Source organism: Monodelphis domestica, chromosome 4 (genome assembly GCF_027887165.1).
Source record: "Monodelphis domestica isolate mMonDom1 chromosome 4, mMonDom1.pri, whole genome shotgun sequence".
In the NCBI taxonomy this organism is placed as follows: Eukaryota; Metazoa; Chordata; class Mammalia; order Didelphimorphia; family Didelphidae; genus Monodelphis; species Monodelphis domestica.
The window spans coordinates 190909501-190929542 of record NC_077230.1 but is presented as its reverse complement, the minus strand read 5'-3'; the positions used below and the strand labels follow the sequence as shown (position 1 = coordinate 190929542).

At 39.8% G+C, this 20042-nt stretch overlaps 1 protein-coding gene across 24 annotated transcripts in view; it reads right to left on the bottom strand.

Annotated features, from left to right (window-relative positions):
- The window catches only part of OSBPL6 (oxysterol binding protein like 6), a 280006-nt gene extending 264138 nt beyond the window's left edge, over nt 1-15868 (bottom strand). For 5 of the 24 annotated variants that reach the window (XM_056794036.1, XM_056794035.1, XM_056794040.1 and 2 more), the window contains exon 1: nt 15185-15713. The gene's annotated coding sequence lies outside the window, so the exon portion shown is untranslated. Of the gene's footprint in view, nt 1-15184 lie in introns of all 24 variants that reach the window. The other 19 variants (XM_007494435.2, XM_056794048.1, XM_056794046.1 and 16 more) reach the window with 8 other exon arrangements.
- Between the last annotated feature and the right edge of the window lie 4174 nt (nt 15869-20042).

The following is a 20042-nucleotide window of genomic DNA, read 5'->3' as shown; positions in this document are numbered from 1 at the left end:
CTCTGCCTTTCTAGTAATGAACCCTGGTGGGGGGGGGCACAATCAGGTGCCCACAGAGAGTGCTCTGTGTGCCATCTTTGGCACCCATGCCACAGGTTCACCATCACTGTTGTATCCCATATACCATGCTGCATCTTACCACCAAAGTGATCATATTATTCTATAAATATGCAGAAGATGTGATTTTTAAAAATGCACATCTTTGGTGCAACCTAATGTTCAAGAATTCACTGATCAAAATATGGCAACTTTGAAGAGACATTCATCATGTGTGTTTCTCCACAATCTTACCAATACATATGAAGTTGAAAGGCAAAAGAGCAGAAGTGATGAGCCCATTCCCCATGCCATTCGCCATTCACCTTCAGTCCTCATCCAACCCAATTCGTCTTGGGACAATTCACCTGCCTTGCCAGCACCTTGTACTCAGCCAAAGCCAGCTAACAGATTGCTCTCATTCTCTTTTGTTGGCTAATCCCCCAAATTGGGATGACATAGTGATGAGTAACTTTGTAAATTTGTCAGCACTATCCCAGAGCTCATGACTTCAGCTTTTGCCTGTCAAGATGAAAGGTAAAAATGACCATCTAGGGCAACAGTAGGGTTAAGATTGTGAAGGACAGGTATGGATACTCCATCTACCCATTTCTTTTGCTCTCTTTTCTTATTTCTTGTCCTTACTTCTCCAACAGTAGCTTCTCCCAAATATCTCCACACACCCCGCAGCAACTAGTGCTAAATGTGAAAGATAATGTTATTCTGTAAAGATTACTTGGAATGAAAGCTTGTCTTTTCTTTATTCAGGTCCAGTGATACCTATTAGTAGGAAACTACTGGGTAGTTTAGTCTTAGAAAATTGCCTAGAGGAAGGTTAAATGACCTTACTAGAGACATATAGCCAGGATGTATCTGAGGCAAGACTTGAACCCTTTTTTTTCCCCCTGAAGCACTCCACCAATATACCACGCTGCCTCTCCTATTAAAGTTTACTGAGGTTTGAAAAAAAAAAAGGATTTGATTAATCCATTTCCTACAACTCCTATACCATCCAAATGGCCAAATGTTGTAGCCTCCGCTCCAAGGGAATTATACCACAAATAGTGTTGCAGTAGAAATATATAGATTTTGCCCAGGTGGCCCAGATAAATGGAAAACAATGTCATCTCGATTTAAAGCAAAATCATTCTCACAAACCTACCTCCAGAAAAAGCTTTAACTAAAAGAAACTGTTACACATAAGGAACATATTACACATTCTTATGACAGTAGTTTCTTAATGTGGTTAATTTCCTTTGAAAATGCAGTACTCCAGATGACAATGAATTGAATTGCCATTCATTATTATAATAAAAACGGAGTTTTATTTAGGAAATTTGAAATAGACACATCTTGAGTTTTTGCCAGATTTCAAGTTTGATTTTTTTTTTAATGTAAGGCAATTAAAATCTAGTGTCACATTGTTGGTGGGACTATGAATTGATTCCACGATTGAATCATCAAAAAAAAAGTGACTCAACTTCTCTGGCCCAGACATCCTCTTGTTTGCCAAGGATGGTGAATATATAAGAAAGGTATCCTGTACAACTGCAGAATAAGAGCCTCAGGCTTGTCTTATTTTGTGGTGCTTTTAAAGAGATTCACAACACTGCAGCAGTCTAGGAGTAGACTAGGTTTTGCTAACATGAAGAAACTATGGGTAAACCCTATCCTTGTGGAAAAGAAGAGGGCAGCTGGGTGACCCAGTGGATAGAGGGCCAGATCTAGAGTCACAGATTCACCTATCTGAGTTCAAATATGGCTTCAGATACCTACTAGATGACCCTGAGCAATTCACTTCACCCTGTTTGCCAGTTTCGTCATCTATCAAATGAGCTGGAGAAGAAAATGGCAAACCACTCCAGTATTGAGTGGGAAGGGAGCATGAACAGTGGACCCCACCATTGCAATAAGTTCACAAACACTAAGCTGTGAGGCCAAAGCGTAAGACAGCACTTTATTCTTTCATGAAAGGGACATTCCCCACTTTGGATGCTTGGGGAATGTCACAGGATTGAGTTCAAAGACCCAATTTATAGGGTCTTCTAATCATAGAAACTCTCCCCTCTCCACCTCCCTTCCTTTCTTCTGGATAGATGATGGGTCATAACAGGAATCTTCTTTGACTTCTTTAAAAGATAAGTGAGTTAACTACTCCAGCCCTCAAAGTCTTTGAAATTTGAAATGGACTGACCAAGGGTTTTGCTTTTAGAGAAGTGGGGGAGGGGTTCTAAAAGAAAGGGGAAATACTAACTTCTATCAAGGTTCTTGAAAATATTGGGGTGAAACACTTCTCATGAGAAAGACACAGATTATATCCCACTCAGTAACTTTGCCAAGAAAACCCTGATGGGTCACAAAAAGGCGTACATGGCTGAAACAAATGAACAACAACAAATGGAAAAGAATACTGTCCCTAGGTAAAACAAGGGAAAGAATCTTTTCAACATCCACTCCTCCAATTTGTAGGATTTGTTTCTAGAGTGTTTTGATTAGAACTTGATCATTGTGTTTCTATAACTTTTAACTTCCTAACTTTGTACTTTACTCTCCCAGCATGGAACATAACACTTAGGGCCCCACACCCCACTATTTATCTTTGATTTTATTCCACTTCCAATTTGTTTTGTCTCCTAAATCTTGTGACAAGTCTGTAAGTTAGCCATTCCTGTGCTACATAAAGGGAAACATGTTAAGACCTGTCTGAATGTTCATAGTCCAATTATCCCCTTGTGTATACAAATAATGAGAATATCTTGATTAAATCAGGAAAATGTAGAGTACTAACTTGACTCTTTAACAGAAATATTTATAGTAGCACTTTTTGTAAAAGCAAAGAACCTGGGGGAAAATCAAGTGCCCATTAAATGCAGAATGGTTAAACAAATCAAGGGACACAAATGTAATGAAATATTACTGTGCCATGAGAAACAATGAATATGATGGATACAAGAAAGCATGGAAAAACTTATATGAACTGATGCAAATAAAAATGAATAGAACCAAGAAAACAAAATATAAGACTATAAAAATGCCAACAGGAAAAAAAAAAACCTCACCACAAAATATTCATTGACATTGAATTTGAAAACTGAATGTTTTGAAATTATATAGAACAAGGTGGACTAACTTGATCCTTTTATGAGGTCCACAGGTGTGGAACATTGCATAAATCTTATTTTTGATGTACTGATCAATTTTATTGATTTTTTCTTCTTTCTCTTTTTCTTTTATAAAGGAAGGCTTTCTGGGAAAAGATAGAGAAAGAATACAGAGGAAGGAAATCTAAGTGATAGAGACAAAATATATTAATAACAATCTATTAAGAAATACAAATTGTGGTATAGGACTATAATGGAATATTACTCCAGGCTGAAAAACAAATATGAAGACTACAGAAAAGCATGGGAAGACATATATGAACTGATGCAAAAAGGTCAGGGAATAGGAAGAGAAATAAAATTCCATTTCATGGACTCACATTTGCTCTTTTCTCTTATACAAAATACTGAGAAGAGCTTTGAAACTCTTTTATGACTTTCATTTTAGGTAGGTACCACTACAACTGACATCTTTGGATACACCCACTCCCAACTCAAATGATTTCAGAATGCCTTCATTAAAAAAAAAAAAAAGATCTTTCAAGAACCCAGGACACATCACAATATTTGTTCTGTATATATTATAAAAATAAAGTTACCCAAACCCTTTCTAGGGCATCAAGCTAAAAAGAGGCAGATTCTCTTCACATTAAGATTTCCACATTTCAAAGCAGAAAATAATTTTCTCATTTTAATCATTAGTTCCTTGTACTCCGCCCAAGAAATCTCTTAGGAAATATTCATTACAAATCTGACAATAAAGACAAATTTAAAAGTTTTGTTTCACACTTAAAGAATATTTCCTTCTCCCTTTTAGATCACTGACTCTACAATCCTGGGTGCTAAGCTTTGTTTTCCTTTCTGTCATTTTATGTCAGTTCCCTACAGAATTCTTGATACTGTACCATCTCATGAAACTCTCTCAAGTGCAATATTCTTGACTTTCAATTTATCAGATTAGCAAATTTTTGCCAAATAAAATGCTTGTGCTCACAGGCTGTGGAAAGGGTAGGCTTGAAGAGTTAGAGAAAGATCTGAGTTCATATCCTGCTTCTGATAACTGGACAAATCACAACCTCCATGAGCCTTTGCTTCACTTATCTGTAAAATGAGTATTAAACAAGATGGCCATTGAGGTCTCTTCCAACTCTATGACCTTCACCAATGCCTAGAATACCTTTCTTTGCCCCCACTGACCCCCTCCAACTTTGGCTAGTGAAACTCTACTCATCCTTCAAGATGAAAGCTCAAATAGACTTCAAGAAACCTTTGAATTATACCTCATCCCTTTCTCTGACCTTGTATGATACTTTAATCTTCTCATGAAATGCCTACTTTTATATTTTTATTATTTGTGTATGTGTGATATACTCTTACTATACTTTAAGTTCTATAGAGGGTAGGGATGATGTTTTATTTATCTTTATATTGCCCAATCCTCCACGTCTTGTAAATTTAGCACATTGAAGTCTTCACAGACTTAATACCTTAAGTTTTAATTTACTATAATGTAATAATGTATTTAATAAACGTTCATTGAGTATAATTGAAATAATTGACATGAATCATCTCTAGATTTTCGTGTGTTCTAACCTTCATTTTTTTCCTTTTTTAACCATAGTTACTTTTGGATTATGATACTGATTCTGGGTTTACATTCACATACTTTCTGAAATGATAGAAGAAATTATGATTTCATGTGAGGACAAAATATTAACAGACAAGTAATTTCTGTTGGACAATGTTAAAATTCAATACAACTATCACCACCCTCCACCATGGAAAACTATCACTTTAAAAGAAATATGTTAGTACAGCAAGAAACACATTAGTGCAGCTAGGTGACTCAGTGAACCAGACCAAGAGATAGGAGGTTCTAGGTTCAAATTTGACCTTAGACCCTTCCTGGCTATGAGATCCTGGGAAAGTCATTTAACCCCAATTGCCTAGCATTTGTCACTTTTCTGCCTTAGAACACATACTTAGGGGGCACTGAGTGGCTCAGTGGATTGAGAGTCAGGCCCAGAGACAGGAAGTCCTGGGTTCAAATCTGGCCTCAGACATTTCCTAGCTGTGTGACCCTGTTAGAAATCACTTGATCCCCATTGACTAGCCACTCTTCTGCCTTAGAACCAATACCCAATATTGATTCTAAGATGGAAGGTAAGGATTTTATTTTATTTTTTAAAAGAGCATATACTTAGTATTTCCACTGAATTGACTTTAAGACAGAAAATGAAGGTTTCAAAAACAACCACACTGAACATTTATCCACCTGATATTTATGGCTGTAGTACAGAAAGTGGGAACCTTTTTCAGTTATTTATTTTATTACCTTCATTGTCCCCTTGTCCATTTCCCTTCAATAATTAATTTACCAAGTCTCAATTTCCTTAAACAAGCCCTCAGCTATCCTACTATCCAGCCTCTGTAGCTTATTCTTTCATTACCACTGAAGCTGATGCTGATGCATTACTGTGATACCTATCATCACTTCCACAGACTTGATATTGTAGAACCTTAGCTATTAAGATGACAATCAGAAGAGGAAAAAGTCTGGTAATGGTGAAAGGCTGGTTCCTACTGCTTACAAGACAATGGGAAGCAGCTAGGTGGCTGGACCCAGAGTAAAGAAGTCCTGAGTTCAAACCTTGCCTCTGATGTTTAGGAGCTGTATGAAAGTAGTCAAGTCACTTAAGTACTCTTTGTAGGCTTGGGTTTTCTCAAATGTAAAATAAGGATAATAATAGCACCTGCCTTGCAGAAGCTGTAGGAAGACTAGATGAGATAATATTTGTAAAGTGCTTAGCACCGTGCTTTATAAAAGCACAGGAGCTTAAGAAAGGCTTGTTCCTTCTCCCCTTCCCACTTCAGAATAAAAAGTAATATAGTACAGAAAAAAAGGAGCCCTGGGTTTGGAGTCAGGAGTTCCCATCCTAGTTCTTCCACTGATTAGTGATGCAAAAGTAAGTTCCATTCTAAAAGGAGGATATCTGGATCCTATAAAAATGTGCCAGGCACAATGCTAAATGCTGGGTTTACAATTAATAAAAAGAAATGGATAATAAAATAAAAAGTCCCTCAAGGGACTTAATTTAAAAGGGAAAACACATAAAAGAGGGCAGGAAAGTGTAAAAGAGAGAATCTGCGGAAGGGACACGACACCAAAGGGTGCCAGGTACAGGGGTTTCGTGTTCAGACAGGGTAGCAGATGCAAAGTGGAGTAGGGAACTGAGAGTTCAGTTTCTGCTCTCTGGAAAGGAAGGCTTTAGAAGGAGCTCCGTACACTGTTGTTGAGCTTTCCAATGAGGGGGAGAAGGGAAAAGAGCATTTACCTTATGTGCTTAACAAGGGTGTAGTCAGTAACAGATGAGATAAAGCATAGAAAGTGTTTTGTAAATTCTGTACTCTATAGGCATAATGTAGTGTTGGTAGTAATAATGAGCCCAAGAGCAACAATGAAAGGGATGGTCAATGGATCAACCAGTTGAAGGGGCTAGTAATGGCGAGAGACTAGCTCCTTTGGTTTAGAACTGAATGTCCTTTTTTTCCCCAGAACAGCAAAATTTCAGTTAACCAAATGGAATCTAAATGCATGTAAGCCTAGGGCACCAGTTAGGTGGTTCAGTGGATTGAGAGCCAGGGAGGTCTTGGGTTCAAATCTAATCTCAGACACTTCCTAACAGTGTGACCCTGGGCAAGTCAATTAACCCTCACTGCCTCCACCCTCCTGCTCTTTTGCCTTGGAACCAATACACAGTATTGATTCTAAGATGGAAGATAAGGGCTTAAAATTTAAAATAAAATAAATGCATAAGCCTAGAAAAGACTTAAGGAATAAAAAAAGTAATGATCTGTTAAAGCCACAAGTTTCAGAACAAGTATTAATCTAAAGTGTCATTGAATCATGTAAAACCCAGTAGAATTGTGCATCAGCTACCAGAGTGGTTTGGGGGGAGAAGAGGGGAAGAACATGAATCTTGTAACTATGGAAAAATATTCTAAATTAACTAATTAAATAAAATAAAAAAAATAAAGTGTCACTGAATATTACTTCCAAAGTCACAGAAAATTAGGGCAAAAAGGGGTTTAAAGTTACCATTTAGTCTACAGCTAGGTTCCAATTAATGTGAATAATGGTGCCTCTGAAGTAGTCCCACATATTTGAATTTGCACTATTTGAAAGTATTATTATGTAAAATACAGTCATTGGAATTACAGTCCAACAGAAAGAATTTTAAAAATGCAACCACTTCTAAGGATGTTAATTATTCTAATTGGGACCTAGTAGTAATTCCCTCATTTTTACAAAGGAGGCTGAAGGAATGTGTTTAAGTTCATACAAATTAACAAGTGACTAAAGCAAAGGAGACCAGGGTCCTAGACTCAGCTGTACCTTTAACTAGCTACACGCTCTCTCCTCAAGCAATCTCCTTCACTCACATTGCTTCCTCTAGGCTGAGGACCCCCAGGACAATATCTTCAGCCCTACAGGAACTTCCCCTAGATTCTCTCTCATCCTCCACTGTCTATTGGCAACAGTCAATACTATCAACTTCCTAACATGGCAAATCCATTGGCTAAAATCAAATTCCTCATTGTATAAGCATACTGGAAAAATTCCGTATTGATCATAACAGCTACCTTCTATCCACTGAATATGCCTTGTTTAGACGTGAAGACTTAGAACAAAAGCTTTTTGAGTGGAGGAACTATTTCTGCTTTTTCTTTAAATCAGCATTTCTAGAGGGTCTGGGAAATGGGAAATGCTTATGTCAATGTGAAAATCTAGAAGTCCCCAGTTTATTTAGTTGGGAGGTAGACCTTCCACAATGGCACTTACTAAGTGCTTATAGATCAACTGTTTGGTTAAATGGTGCTACCCTTCTCCCAGTCACCTAGACCCCAAACCTCTTCCATTCTTTTCTTTTCCTCACCCTCACATGCAAATAGTACCAAATCCCACGGAGGCTTCCTTTATAAAATGTTTTATAACTGTTCTTTTTATACCTACCTTCCTTGCTATTTCTGCTACAGCTGCCTAAATGCAGGTTCTTCTCATCTCTTACCTAGAAAATGACAATAGCCTCCTATAGGTCTTCCTGACTCTAAACTCTTTTCATTTGCCTGACTAATCTCCCTTAAAACACACACACACACACACACACACACACACACACACACACACAAATACACAACACTTTGGGAAGCTAGGTGGTATAGTGGATCTTTATCACTAGACTTGGAGTCACAAAGACCAGAATTTAAATCCTTCTCATCTTATATACTAGCTGCATGACCCTGGGCAAGTCACTTAGCCCCTCTCAGATTTAATTTCCTCTTTTAGAAATAGCACTTATCCATGAGTGTTGTGGTAAGGATTAAGCTGGAGAATTCTGCAGGAATGGGGGAAGGGCAGGAAGGAGAGGGAATTCTGGAGGAAAGGGGAGGAAGTGAACTGAACTGGACAGTTGAAAAGGATTCTTCTCTCTGAGAAGCCTTCAGGAAGGTGGACTGGGTGCATCTCTGAACCAGCACTCATCTCCTCCTGTGAAAGCTTGACCCAGTACCCCAAGAAGATAATTAAGGGAATAGGACTTCAACTGGAAGCTGTTCACTAGAAGAAAGATTTCCTCCAGATCCCTAAAGTCCTGGACTGGTTACAATTGCCAAAGCAGTTGGAGAGCCAGGGCTTCTTCTAACTGACCCCAGGGGGGTCAGACCAACAAAGCCTGATCAGCCAGACTTTTGGGAGAAGGGGTTTCAGTGATCCTAGGGCCCTGCTCCCTCTTCCCTTCTGTCACATTCCTAACTCATCTGCCCTATCCCTTGCCTTGTTCCCTTAGAATAAACAATTTTAATAAGAACAAATGACTGACTCCATCACCTCTAGAGAGAGATTTGAAGTTGGGGGGAGGGAAGTGACATTCCTCTCTCCAGAGAGAAAGAAGCTAACTGCATCAAGCCTGTTTAGCCAAGGTCTCTGAGGGAAGAGAAGTTAAGGTCTGGAAAGGCAATCAGAGTGGGGGTTGTCAAGGAGAGCTGAGAGGGAAGACAATCCATCTTCTCTCTCTCTCTATTTGACTCAACTCCATCTTTACCTCAGGGAGGGAAGACTCCATTCTCTCTCTACCCTCATAGTACACATATATTACAGTATTATATGTTCAAAAAACTCTTTAAGTCTTTCTATTACCCAATGGATGAAGTCTAAACTCCTTACCCTGACATTCAAGGTAGTTGAGTAGCAAAATGGATGGAATACTGGACCTGGAGTCAAGAAGACTTGGATTTAAATCCTGCCTTAGGCACATATTAGTTATGTGACCCTGAGCAAGTCACTTAATCACTTTCTGCTTCAGTTTCCTCAATTGTAAAATGAAGATAATAGTATCCACTTCCCAAGGTTGTGAGGGGTCAAATGAGATATTTGTAAAGTGCTTCACACAATACCTGGTACATAGTAGGTGCTTAATATATGTTTGTTTCCTTTCTTGAATTCCTTTTACAATCTGACTTCAATTTATCTTTCATTGTCATTCCCTTCTACTTCCTTACACCAATCCCCAGCACTGTGGCAGACTGGACTCTTTACTGGCACCTTGAAAGTGCCTTTCTTTCTGCTTCCAGAAGAAATAGTCTACCTTTGCATAAGTATATAATCCCCCTCATCTGGGGTGCTTTCTGTATTCTTCTCATTTTGACCAGCTTCTATCTATTCTTCAGTGCCTGGATCTTCCTCTATAAAGCCTTACAAGATTACTTGAACACACAAAATTTCTCTCTTCTCTAATCTCAGAAAATTTGCTACCTGTACAACTTATTTAGCAAACTTATCTTAGTTGACTTTCTATGTTCAATTTTCCTTTTTTTAAATGAGATTTAAAAAAAACAACACCTCATCTTCTGTTTTAAAATTGATACTAAGTATAGGTTCTAAGTCAGAAGAGTAGCAAGGGCTAAGCAATTGGGGTTAAGTGACTTGCCCAGAGTCATATAACTAAGAACTGGCTGAGGTCACATTTGAGCCCAATCCTGACACACTATCCACTAAGACACCTCCCTAACTCTCCAACTAGATTTTAAGCTTCTTGGGAACAGCGATAGTTTCTCAATCATCTCTGTAGTATTTACATTTCTGAGCATAGTGTTGTGAACACCCTGCATGATAAGTAAATATTTGTTTATTAAATCATTCTTTCATGATTTGCAGAAATAGATAGTTTAAAAAGGAGGTAGAAAAGCCAGTTGCATAGGGAAAATAAAGCACAATTGATGAACAAACTGCACTGATTCCATAGATTGTTAAAAGACCTATAGGAAGACTTCTAGAATGTTGGTTAGATCCTCTAGAGACAGAGCATCTTTAGGTAGACATGTATGAGTATAAAACAGAAGAAGGAATAGTAAGTGGAGGATAAGAAAGCTATTATAGGACTGGCAAAAAAAGACAATATAATGGAATCTATAAGTTACTAACATGTGACTTTCAATTTTTTGGAAAATTCTAGTACTATCAAGGAGATGGTTAATGAAAATATCTAGACTAGGAAAGTAAGATCACAAAGAGCTAGCAAGCTTTATAAGAAAGTCTTTCCAATGTCTACATTTTCTTTATTAAGTAATTATTAAATTAATGGATCAGAAGATTGCTATAGAGATACCTAGGTGGCACAGTAGATGGTATCAGCTTTGGAGTTAGTGGAAGATCTGAGTTCAAACACTGTCTCAGTTATAGACTAGCTATATGGCTCTGAAAAGTCATTTAACCTCTGCTTGTTTCAGTTATTTCATTTGTAAAAAGAGAATAATACCACTTGCCTCACAGTGTTGTTATGAGCATAAAATGAGATATTTATAAAGGACTCTGCAAGCATGAAAGCATATAAAATGCTAGCTATTATATATCTCTATCTATATAGGCAGAGTTTATCTAGATTTTTACAAAATATTTCATGAAGTCTCTCATTCTATTCCTTTTTTATCAAATCCTTACCTTCTATTTTGAAATCAATACAAGTATCAGTTTCAAGGCAGAAGAGTGGTAAAGGCTAGGCAATTGGGATTAAGTGACTTGCCCAGAGTCACACAGCTGGGAAGTGTCTGAGGAACATTTGAACTTGGGACCTCCCAAGCCAGGTAGGACACTCTATCCCTTGAGCAACCTCACTTCCCCTCCTCACTCTCTTCTTCTGGGAAATATTGGAAAACTGTCACCTAGAGAGTAAATAGATCTATTCAAAAGTGGTTGACTGGTCAACTTCAAGATTTGGTTGGTTTAACTTAATGGTTCAATGTTAACTTACAAAGAAGTTTCCTGTGCAATCTCTGAGGGATGATCTGTGTTCATATTTTTATTAACTTAAATAAAGATATTTATGCTTATCAAATATGCAAGTAACACAATGCTGGGAGGGGCCATTAATATATCAGATGACAAAGGCAGGATCCCAAAAGCTCCTGACAGGCTGGAATACAGAGTTAAATCTAATAAGATGAAAATGAATAAATGGAAAGTCATATATGAGTTCAAGAAGTCAGCTTCTCAGGTACAATATGAAGAAAGTATGGGGAGATAGCAGTTTGCTTGAAAAAGATACAGGGGGTTTAGGGGAATGCAAATTCACTGAGTCAACAGTGATATGGCATTAATGAAAATTAAATTTTGGGTCACATTAATAAAGTATAACTTCCATGAATAAGGAGGTGATAGTGCCTCATTTTGTACTAGTCAGATGGGATCTGGAACATTGCACTGACCTGTTCTGAACATCACATTATAAAAAGGATTCTGATATACACTCCATCTCTGGGATCCGGGCATTTTCTCTGGCTGTGTCCCATGCCTGGAATGCTCTCTCTCTTCCAATGCAACCTCCTTTAGTTTCCAACTACAAGTCCAACTTCTACAGAAAGCTTTTTCTATCTCCCCTTACTTCCAGTGCTTTCTTTCTCTTAGTAATTTTCTATTTATCCGGTATATAGCTTGCTTTGTATATATTTGTTTGCATGTTCTCTCCCCCATTTGATTGTAAACTCCTTGAGGGCAGGAATTGCCTTTTGCCTCTTTTTGTATTCCCAGCACTTAGCAAAGTACCTGGCACATAGAAGGTGTTTAATAAATATTTATTGTTTGATTGATTGAGGAAGGGAAAAAGAATATAAAACATCTCTCTAGTTTATACTAAGTAAACACAAGTTAATCAAACTGGAGATGTTTAACTTAAAGAGGATTTAAAAGACCCCATAATTATTCTTCAAATACTTATAGACTCTCATATGGAAAGATTGGACTTCTCTGTTTTGTCCCAAAAGACAGAACCAGGACCTATGGGTGGAAGTTACAAAGAAACAAATTTAGGGTTGATTTATAGAACATCCTATAAATTAAAGCTGTCCAAAAGTGGAATGAGCCCTAAAGGGAAGACCTCCCTGGAAGGCTGAACAAAAGCTAGAAGACCTCTCATCAAGTATGCCACTAACAGATATTCTTTTTTGGCTGTGATTTGGAATAATTAGATGTTGAGGACTAAAAATCATCAATTCTGGTTGTGGTCTGTACTGTTGAAGGGAAAACAGACCCTATGAACTCATGGATCCAGTCACATGTAAGTATTAGATGCTAGTTAGTTAAGCTGAAGTCCAACTCTGATGGAACTGAAAAGTCACTGTTTCCAAAGATTCAGATTATCTTCTGCCCAGGTCTGACAAACCTGATCATGTCCAGATCAAAACGTAAATATATAAGGAAAATTCTCAGCCTGGGTAAAATGTTCAAAAAGAAGCACCCTAGGTACTCACAATAGCAAATCACTAACTCCTCTTCATTAACTGAAAAGTGAATTCTCCATTTTAGCTCTGTATATTTTTATAATGATTTCATAAGCCATCAATCATAAATCTTAGAAGATCTGACATTTCTCCTTGTTTGAAAAACTCTAACAAGGTAACTTTCTTTAGGGAAAGGAAAAACTTATATTAAGGTCAAAACAAAACAACTGTATCAAATAGTCAATAGATTTAATCTACCTTTGATCCAGTGTTACTCTATAAGTTAATCATCCAATGAAGACTATTTCATCAGATAATTGCCATAGTCAAAATCAGGGAACTGAGTATTATTAAATTCTTATTTTAGGTATTCTAAAAGCAAAAATTTCAGTTTCAAAAAGCCTTCTATCTACAAACCCTGGTTGAAAAGAAATTATCATTAAGGTGAAAATATTTATACATATATATAAAATTTAACTGCAACTGCAAAAGAGGGGAAAAAAGCATACAAAAAGAAAAAGTTCACAAGAGCTTTTCTTAATAATCTAACTAGGGTCATAGATATTCTCTGTAGTGTTATCAGAGCTGGAAGTTACACCACCAGGGCATCCCTTTGACCTTGGGAACCCAGTTCACTAAGAATTACTGCAAGGTTTTCTGTTTCATTTATTATTAGTCCATAGTATCTGCATTGCTGTAGTATTTGTTAGGAATATCATCAGTGTGGGTTTGCAGCACATCTACAGTAAAAATGTGTCTCCCCCCCTCCCAAAAAATGAAGGTGAGGGACAAGAACTGGAAAACAAAGTGAATGGTATTTAGAGGGTAAATTTAAAAATATAAGAATTACTCTCAATTATATCTAGGATCCAAATAATCCTAAATAGGAGGGAAGTGATTGATTTGGGAAAAAGAGATTTGTTTAAAGTTCTGTTCTTTACCTGATGGATGATTTTGAAAAATACAATGCTCCATTTAAAAAAGGAGATCATGGCTGGAGTGGGAGAGGGGGCCCCTTAACCCGCTTACCCCAGAAGGAGGAAAATAACTTGGTTTCCACTGGGTTTCACTCAATCTCATGCCATGTCTATCTATTATGTAATGCTGGGCTACAGTCCTAAGTCTGTAAGGTTTAAGCTCCTACATAGGAGATTTATCACAGCTGGTACCATAAAATCTGCAACTGATCACAACTTCCAAAAACAAGCAAGAGTCTTGTAAAGTACATGAGATTTCAAAATTTGCTGGTTTCATGACTTTCCTTTCCCATTCTTCCCCCATCTGACCCTTGACCTCTCATTTTCCTCCTCCCTTCCTCATTCCCCCTCCCTTCAGCATCCCCGGTGACACAATCTGCAGGCAGACTACTTGCTCAATGCAGGGAAATCACGTCTTGACTGCAATGCAAACCCTGTCCCGATATGAACTGGGTAAGGCAGACATGTCCCCAGCTAAGTGTGAATGAAAACCGAGGGCTGCGGGGTAGGAAGGAGGAGAGATGGGCAAGGAAGGGGCAACCTAGACATAGAAGGAGAAATGAATTCACAACTTCCCAGGTTCTCTTCACCCTTAAGGGAGCCGCGATAGGTTTTGCTCTAACAGGCAAGGATGCTCTTTCTGGCAGTTATTCTCTTCTTGCCAATTACATCAGTCTTTTTCTCATCCAGCCGCAATTCCCAGCCACACAGAAGCGAGCTGGATGCATTAGGTAGCGTGGGGGAAATGAGACTAGACGAATGCAAGAGTGTCTGCCAAGCGGCTGGAATTCCCAGTCACCCGGGCAAAAACGGGGAGGGGGGGGGGGGTGTTAGGAGGGTGAGAAGGGAGGGAAGGGCGACACGGAGGGGAAAACCATGACATACAATCTCCCACCCATCCCGCTCCACCGCCCCCACCCAGCCAGAAGAGGGCTAGGGAAGGAACCTCCGCTGGATGAGGAAGGACACACGCCCCCGCCGCCAACCCAAACCCCAGTTCCAGACCAGTAAGGAGGGGGTGGGGAAGGATGGATAGGCATTCGGGCAGTGGAGGAGTCTGAGACCCCTGAATAGGTCTAGTGGGGACAGGCTGCAGGTTGCGGAAGCCAACCTTCCTATCCAGCCGCCCCTCCGCCCACCCCAGAGTCCTCCGATCCCTGGACATACACAATGCAAACCTGGAGTCCCCCGGTGCGTGAAGAGTCAACAGTAAGGGACCGTCGGGGCTTCACCCAGATTTCCTCCACCTCTGATCCCCCGGCCCCCGTTCCCCAGAGAGAGAGAGAGAGAAGAACCCACCTGCAGGGAAAGAAGAGCCGCCCAGATCTGATCCGAGTCCTTTAGCAGGAAGAGGGAGCGGGAGCTAGAGAGGCTACAGTGGGGCTGGATGGAGAAGCCTCCTGCACCCAAGTCTCGGTCACCCCAGACAGCAGCAGCGGCTCCTGCGCCTTCAGTGGTCCGCCAAGCCGCAGCCCCTCCTCTCCTGCGGGCGGGGCAGGAATTACAGGGAGGGCTCTGGGTCCCCGCCCCCTCGCTGCCCTGGGCAGAGGAGATGCCCCCGGGCTGTGGGGCTGGAGAAGCTGGAGGATGCTTTTGGCTCCCGGCCCCAGTCTGCTGTCGGCCGCAGTCCCCGCCAGGACCCGGGTGCCCCTCCCTGCAGCGAGAGAGGCACGGGAGCTGGGAGCTAAGAGTGGGGCGGCGCCAAGACCCGGACTCCTGGAGCTGCCCGAGCCCCGGAGCGGGATTTACTTCCTGGGCTTGCGCCCAAGTGTGCACCCTTGGGAGTCCTAGGAGTCAGGGAATCACTTGCCCCGAAGACTCTCGCCGGGCTTCACCAGGCCTATCGGATGGGCCCAGGCTACATTATAGGGGTCATTGCGCTAAACCAAACAGTGGAACCGGCCCCAGCACCAGCCTCAGCATTATGGCCCAGAATTTCTCCGGCCCGCAGGACCTAGGTTGCACCAGCTTAGTGTGTGAGCTGATTCAAAGCGAAACAGAAATCCTTTAGCCTGAGCCTGGGGCTCTGGCCAAAACCCAGCCCTCTTGGGTGCCCTACAAAAGGCCGACTGTCAGAGTTAGACAACTCAGAAGCATGTGTCTTCTTCCCAGCCCCCTGACTCTGGATCAGCTAGGCAAAACTACTCAGGCCAAGGCAAACGGGGCGGTCCTGCAGACGAATCCGAGTTGGAAGCTAATCTGCCTCGATTAGCAGAGTAATTTGGGGGCTCTGCCCACAGAACTCTTCCTTCTTCCTAACTTCACCCCAATAAAATGTGCCTAACCTCTCAGGGCCTAGGTAGGACATTCATTCCATGATTTAGGAAAGATGTCACACACACTACCCGGAGCATTCACCGGCATTTCCTCTAGAAATTGATAGAACAGGAAAAAGCATTCCAAGAACCCATTGTCATCTCCATTCAGCCACTAAAGGGATTTTCCAAAAGGGCAGTTGGGATCTAATCAAAACCCTCATTCAAACAACTCCAAAGGCTCCCTACTGCTACTAGAAACAAATACAAAATGTTCTCTTTGGCATTCAAAGTCCTTAATAACTTAGCCTCCTCCTATCTTTCTAGTCTTCTTACCATTTACTCCTCCCATATTTTTTGATCCAGTGATACTGGCCTCAAAACTGTTCCTAAAATAAGACACTCTATCACTTCAAGCATTTTATCTGGCTTCCCTCCTCCCAAAAATGCTTTTCCTCCTCCTCTTCTCCCAATGCTGTCTTCTCTCTCCCAGGCTTCCTTTAAGTCCCAACTAAATGCCCACCTTTCCCCAACTTTTAGTTCCAGTGCCTTCTCTGGGTTAATTAAGGTTCTATTTATTCAATGGAGTTTGCTTTGCATGTTGTTTGCATATTGTCTCCTCAGTTAGAATGTAAACTCCTTGAGGGCAAGGACTTTCTTTGCCTTACATATGTGATAGATCCCGGGTTTTTTTGTTTTTGTTTTTTGTTTTTTGCCAATCTGAAAGAAAACAAAGAAGACTCCAAGCCAATAACAGGTTTATTGAGAGAGCAGGGTGTCTCTCAGCAAAGCTGAGTCATTAGGTTTCCCTCTCAACTTAAGACAAATTAATGAGTGTTTTCTTTCCCTTTTTTACCCTAAAATTACATCATTCAAGTTCCTGCCCCAGTACTCAACCACCAATCCTGGGTATCAATGTGCAAGTGATACAATTAGAAAACTGGGTGGGAGATATATTTTCTAGCAATGATAGGGTTCTATCTCCTTAAAGAGGTGTCTCATTTTCTTACTGAGTCTTATTTGGTTGGAATGGCCTTCAAGTTGATATGATATGCTCTCATATTAATGAGAGGGGCTCAAGGCACCATCATTCCTCTGGATGGTCTTATATGGTAATGACCCACTGTCAGCAGGTCAGCAAAGGTCCAAGCCCCCCCCCCCCCCACTCATCACATATTATGGATGATATAGAATTGCATTTGAAAGAGGAAGTAGCTAAATTTACTGTGTAGTTTAAATTTTTCCTTTATAAAATATAATTACTAGAATTTCTTTAATATTACCACAATTCTGTTACTCACTAATTTATCATTGTCTCAGAGTAATCCCTTCTAATTCTATCATTTATCTAGAACCTTGTTGGTGAAGCTTCCCTGGAGGGGGCCTTTTCCTTCTCTGGGAGGGAGGACATTTCTCAAAAGACCCACCCTTCTGCCCAGCAGCCCAATGGAAGCACTTTCTCCCCTCCCCCTCTCCACCATACCTGAGGACATTTCTCACATGATTCACCCCTCTGCCCAGCAGCCCAATGAAAGTGCTTCCTCCCTTCCCTGTCTGAGGTAAAGGAGCCCTACTCCCATGTGGTATAATGGTGCAATTTGAACACTTCCTCTCTAAAAGGTTCATCATCACTGATTGAGAGTCTTATTTAAAGGTCAGGGACCAGAGATTCTCATTCTCTTCACACAGTGCCTAGCACATAGTAGGCACTTTATAAATGTTTATTAATTGATTTATAGATGAGGAAACTGAGGCTCAGAGAAGTTAAATTGACTTCCCTGTAGACACACACCTAGTTTCAGAGACACCTCCTTAGGGTAGACCCTTTCAGGATTTTGTTCTACTAAACTGAATGCTCTTTTATATGCAACAAATAATAAGCATGGTAGGATCTTGTCTCTATGTAGAGATACTGTCTACAGTGGAATATTATTTATAAAATGTTCCAACTTTACCCAACTAATACTCTTGTGAAAGATACCTTTGAAATATATGTAGGTTAGGGGGTAGTTGGGTAGCTCAGTGGATTGAGAACCAGGCTCAGAGATGGGAAGTCCTGAGTTCAAATTTGACCTCAGATACTTCCTAGATGTGTGACCTTGGGCAAGTCACTTAACTCCCATTGCCTAGCCCTTACCACTCTTCTGCCTTCTACTTCTACACAGTATTGGTTCCAAGACAGAAGGTAAGCGTTTTAGTTAAAAAAAAAAGAAAGAAATATATACATAGGTTATTCTCATAAAAAAATTTTATAAATATATCAAAATGATCATGGATTAGTTGTTTTCTTGGTTCATGCTTCTGATATTTTTGTCTCCTTCAGAAAATATAGAAATTGATATTACCTTAGAACCCTGGAAAGTTTATCCTTTCATCATGGACTTGGGCTATCTCAGCTATTTTTTCTATCTTTGATCTTTAGCACTATTTTTATCTCCAGTATAAGAAAGACTACAATCCAAATCTAGATTACAATACAAATGTGGTGGCTTTGCTATCTTTGATAATGAAAAGAGTTTATTATAAAAATATTTCCCAGCAGATATGACACAGAAATAGAAAGATGACTAGAACAGATGGTGGCCAGTCTATCTTAGCCTGCAGTTTACAGTGATCGAATTGAGTTTATCACAGCCTGATACAACAAAAATTTCTTCCTTCCTTGTCACCAATCATCCAAGAAATCTTGATAAATTTCATAAAAAAAAAAAATCATCCTTATTAAGCCTTACTAACCATCTTCTGAGTGTCCATCACAATGCTGGGGGGGGGGGGGGGGGGGAGGGCAGAATTCAAGAAAGTAAAACATGCTCCCAAATGCAAGGGATCTTTCAATTTAATAAAGAAAGACTAATGAGCTGAAAGTAGTATTTTTGTTGGATCATGGAAAATAGCTGATTTTCTGAGACACATTCATACCTGCCAGAATTAAAATTGACAATTAGAATTTTTGCAGGATGTGGTGAGAGTTGCAGAGACCAGATTCTACTATCATTTTCAAATAATACGCCACTTGTGCCTCATTTAGAACTTTGTAACCAAAAATACATAATCATTAATTGCAAATAATAAAAACTTTCTACCACAGTGGAAAGTGGATGACCCCCAGGGTCCATTTCTTCCAACAATGCTGTAATTCGATTAGGCAAACTTTTCTTATCTTTATTTTTTTACTCTTCAGTAATATTTTTTTCCCCCAATTATCCATAGAAACCATTTTGGGTGTTCATTTTCTAACATTTTGAATTTAGGAAACATTTTTAAAGAGCCATCTATAAATAAGGCACTGCATTAGATTAGGATAGAAAGATAAAACCCAAACAGTCCTTGCTCTCAAGGGCATGACATGAAAGAATGTATACACTGACTACTGCAATAGCCTGCTGGTGGGTCTTGCCTACCTCAAATTTCTCTCCACTCCAGTCCATGCATGGATCCAACCATGCTACCCTTTATACTTTATAAAATATTACTTCCAAGATCATACATGAAATCTGTTCCGCATTCAAAATCCTTCATAACCCAGCCCCTTCCTACTTTTCTAGCCTTCTTACACCTTACTCCCTGATGGGCACTCTTCCATCCAGTTTCATTGGCTTCCTCACTATTCTAGGAACAAGACTCTCTCCCTTTTGGGCATTTTTTCCTGGCATTTCTATATGCCTGGAATAATCTCTTTCTCTCTCTCTCCCTCTCTGTCTCTCTCTGTCTCTCTGTCTCTGTCTGTCTGTCTATCTGTCTCTTACCTTTTACCTCTGGGCTTCCAGAAAGTCCCAACTAAATCCCCACTTTCTATAAGAACTCTTTTCGAATCCCTTTTAATTCTCCTGCCTTTCCTCTGTTAATTATTTCCAGTTTATCTAGTAAGTAGGTTGTTTATGCATATTTGTTAGTTTGTTATC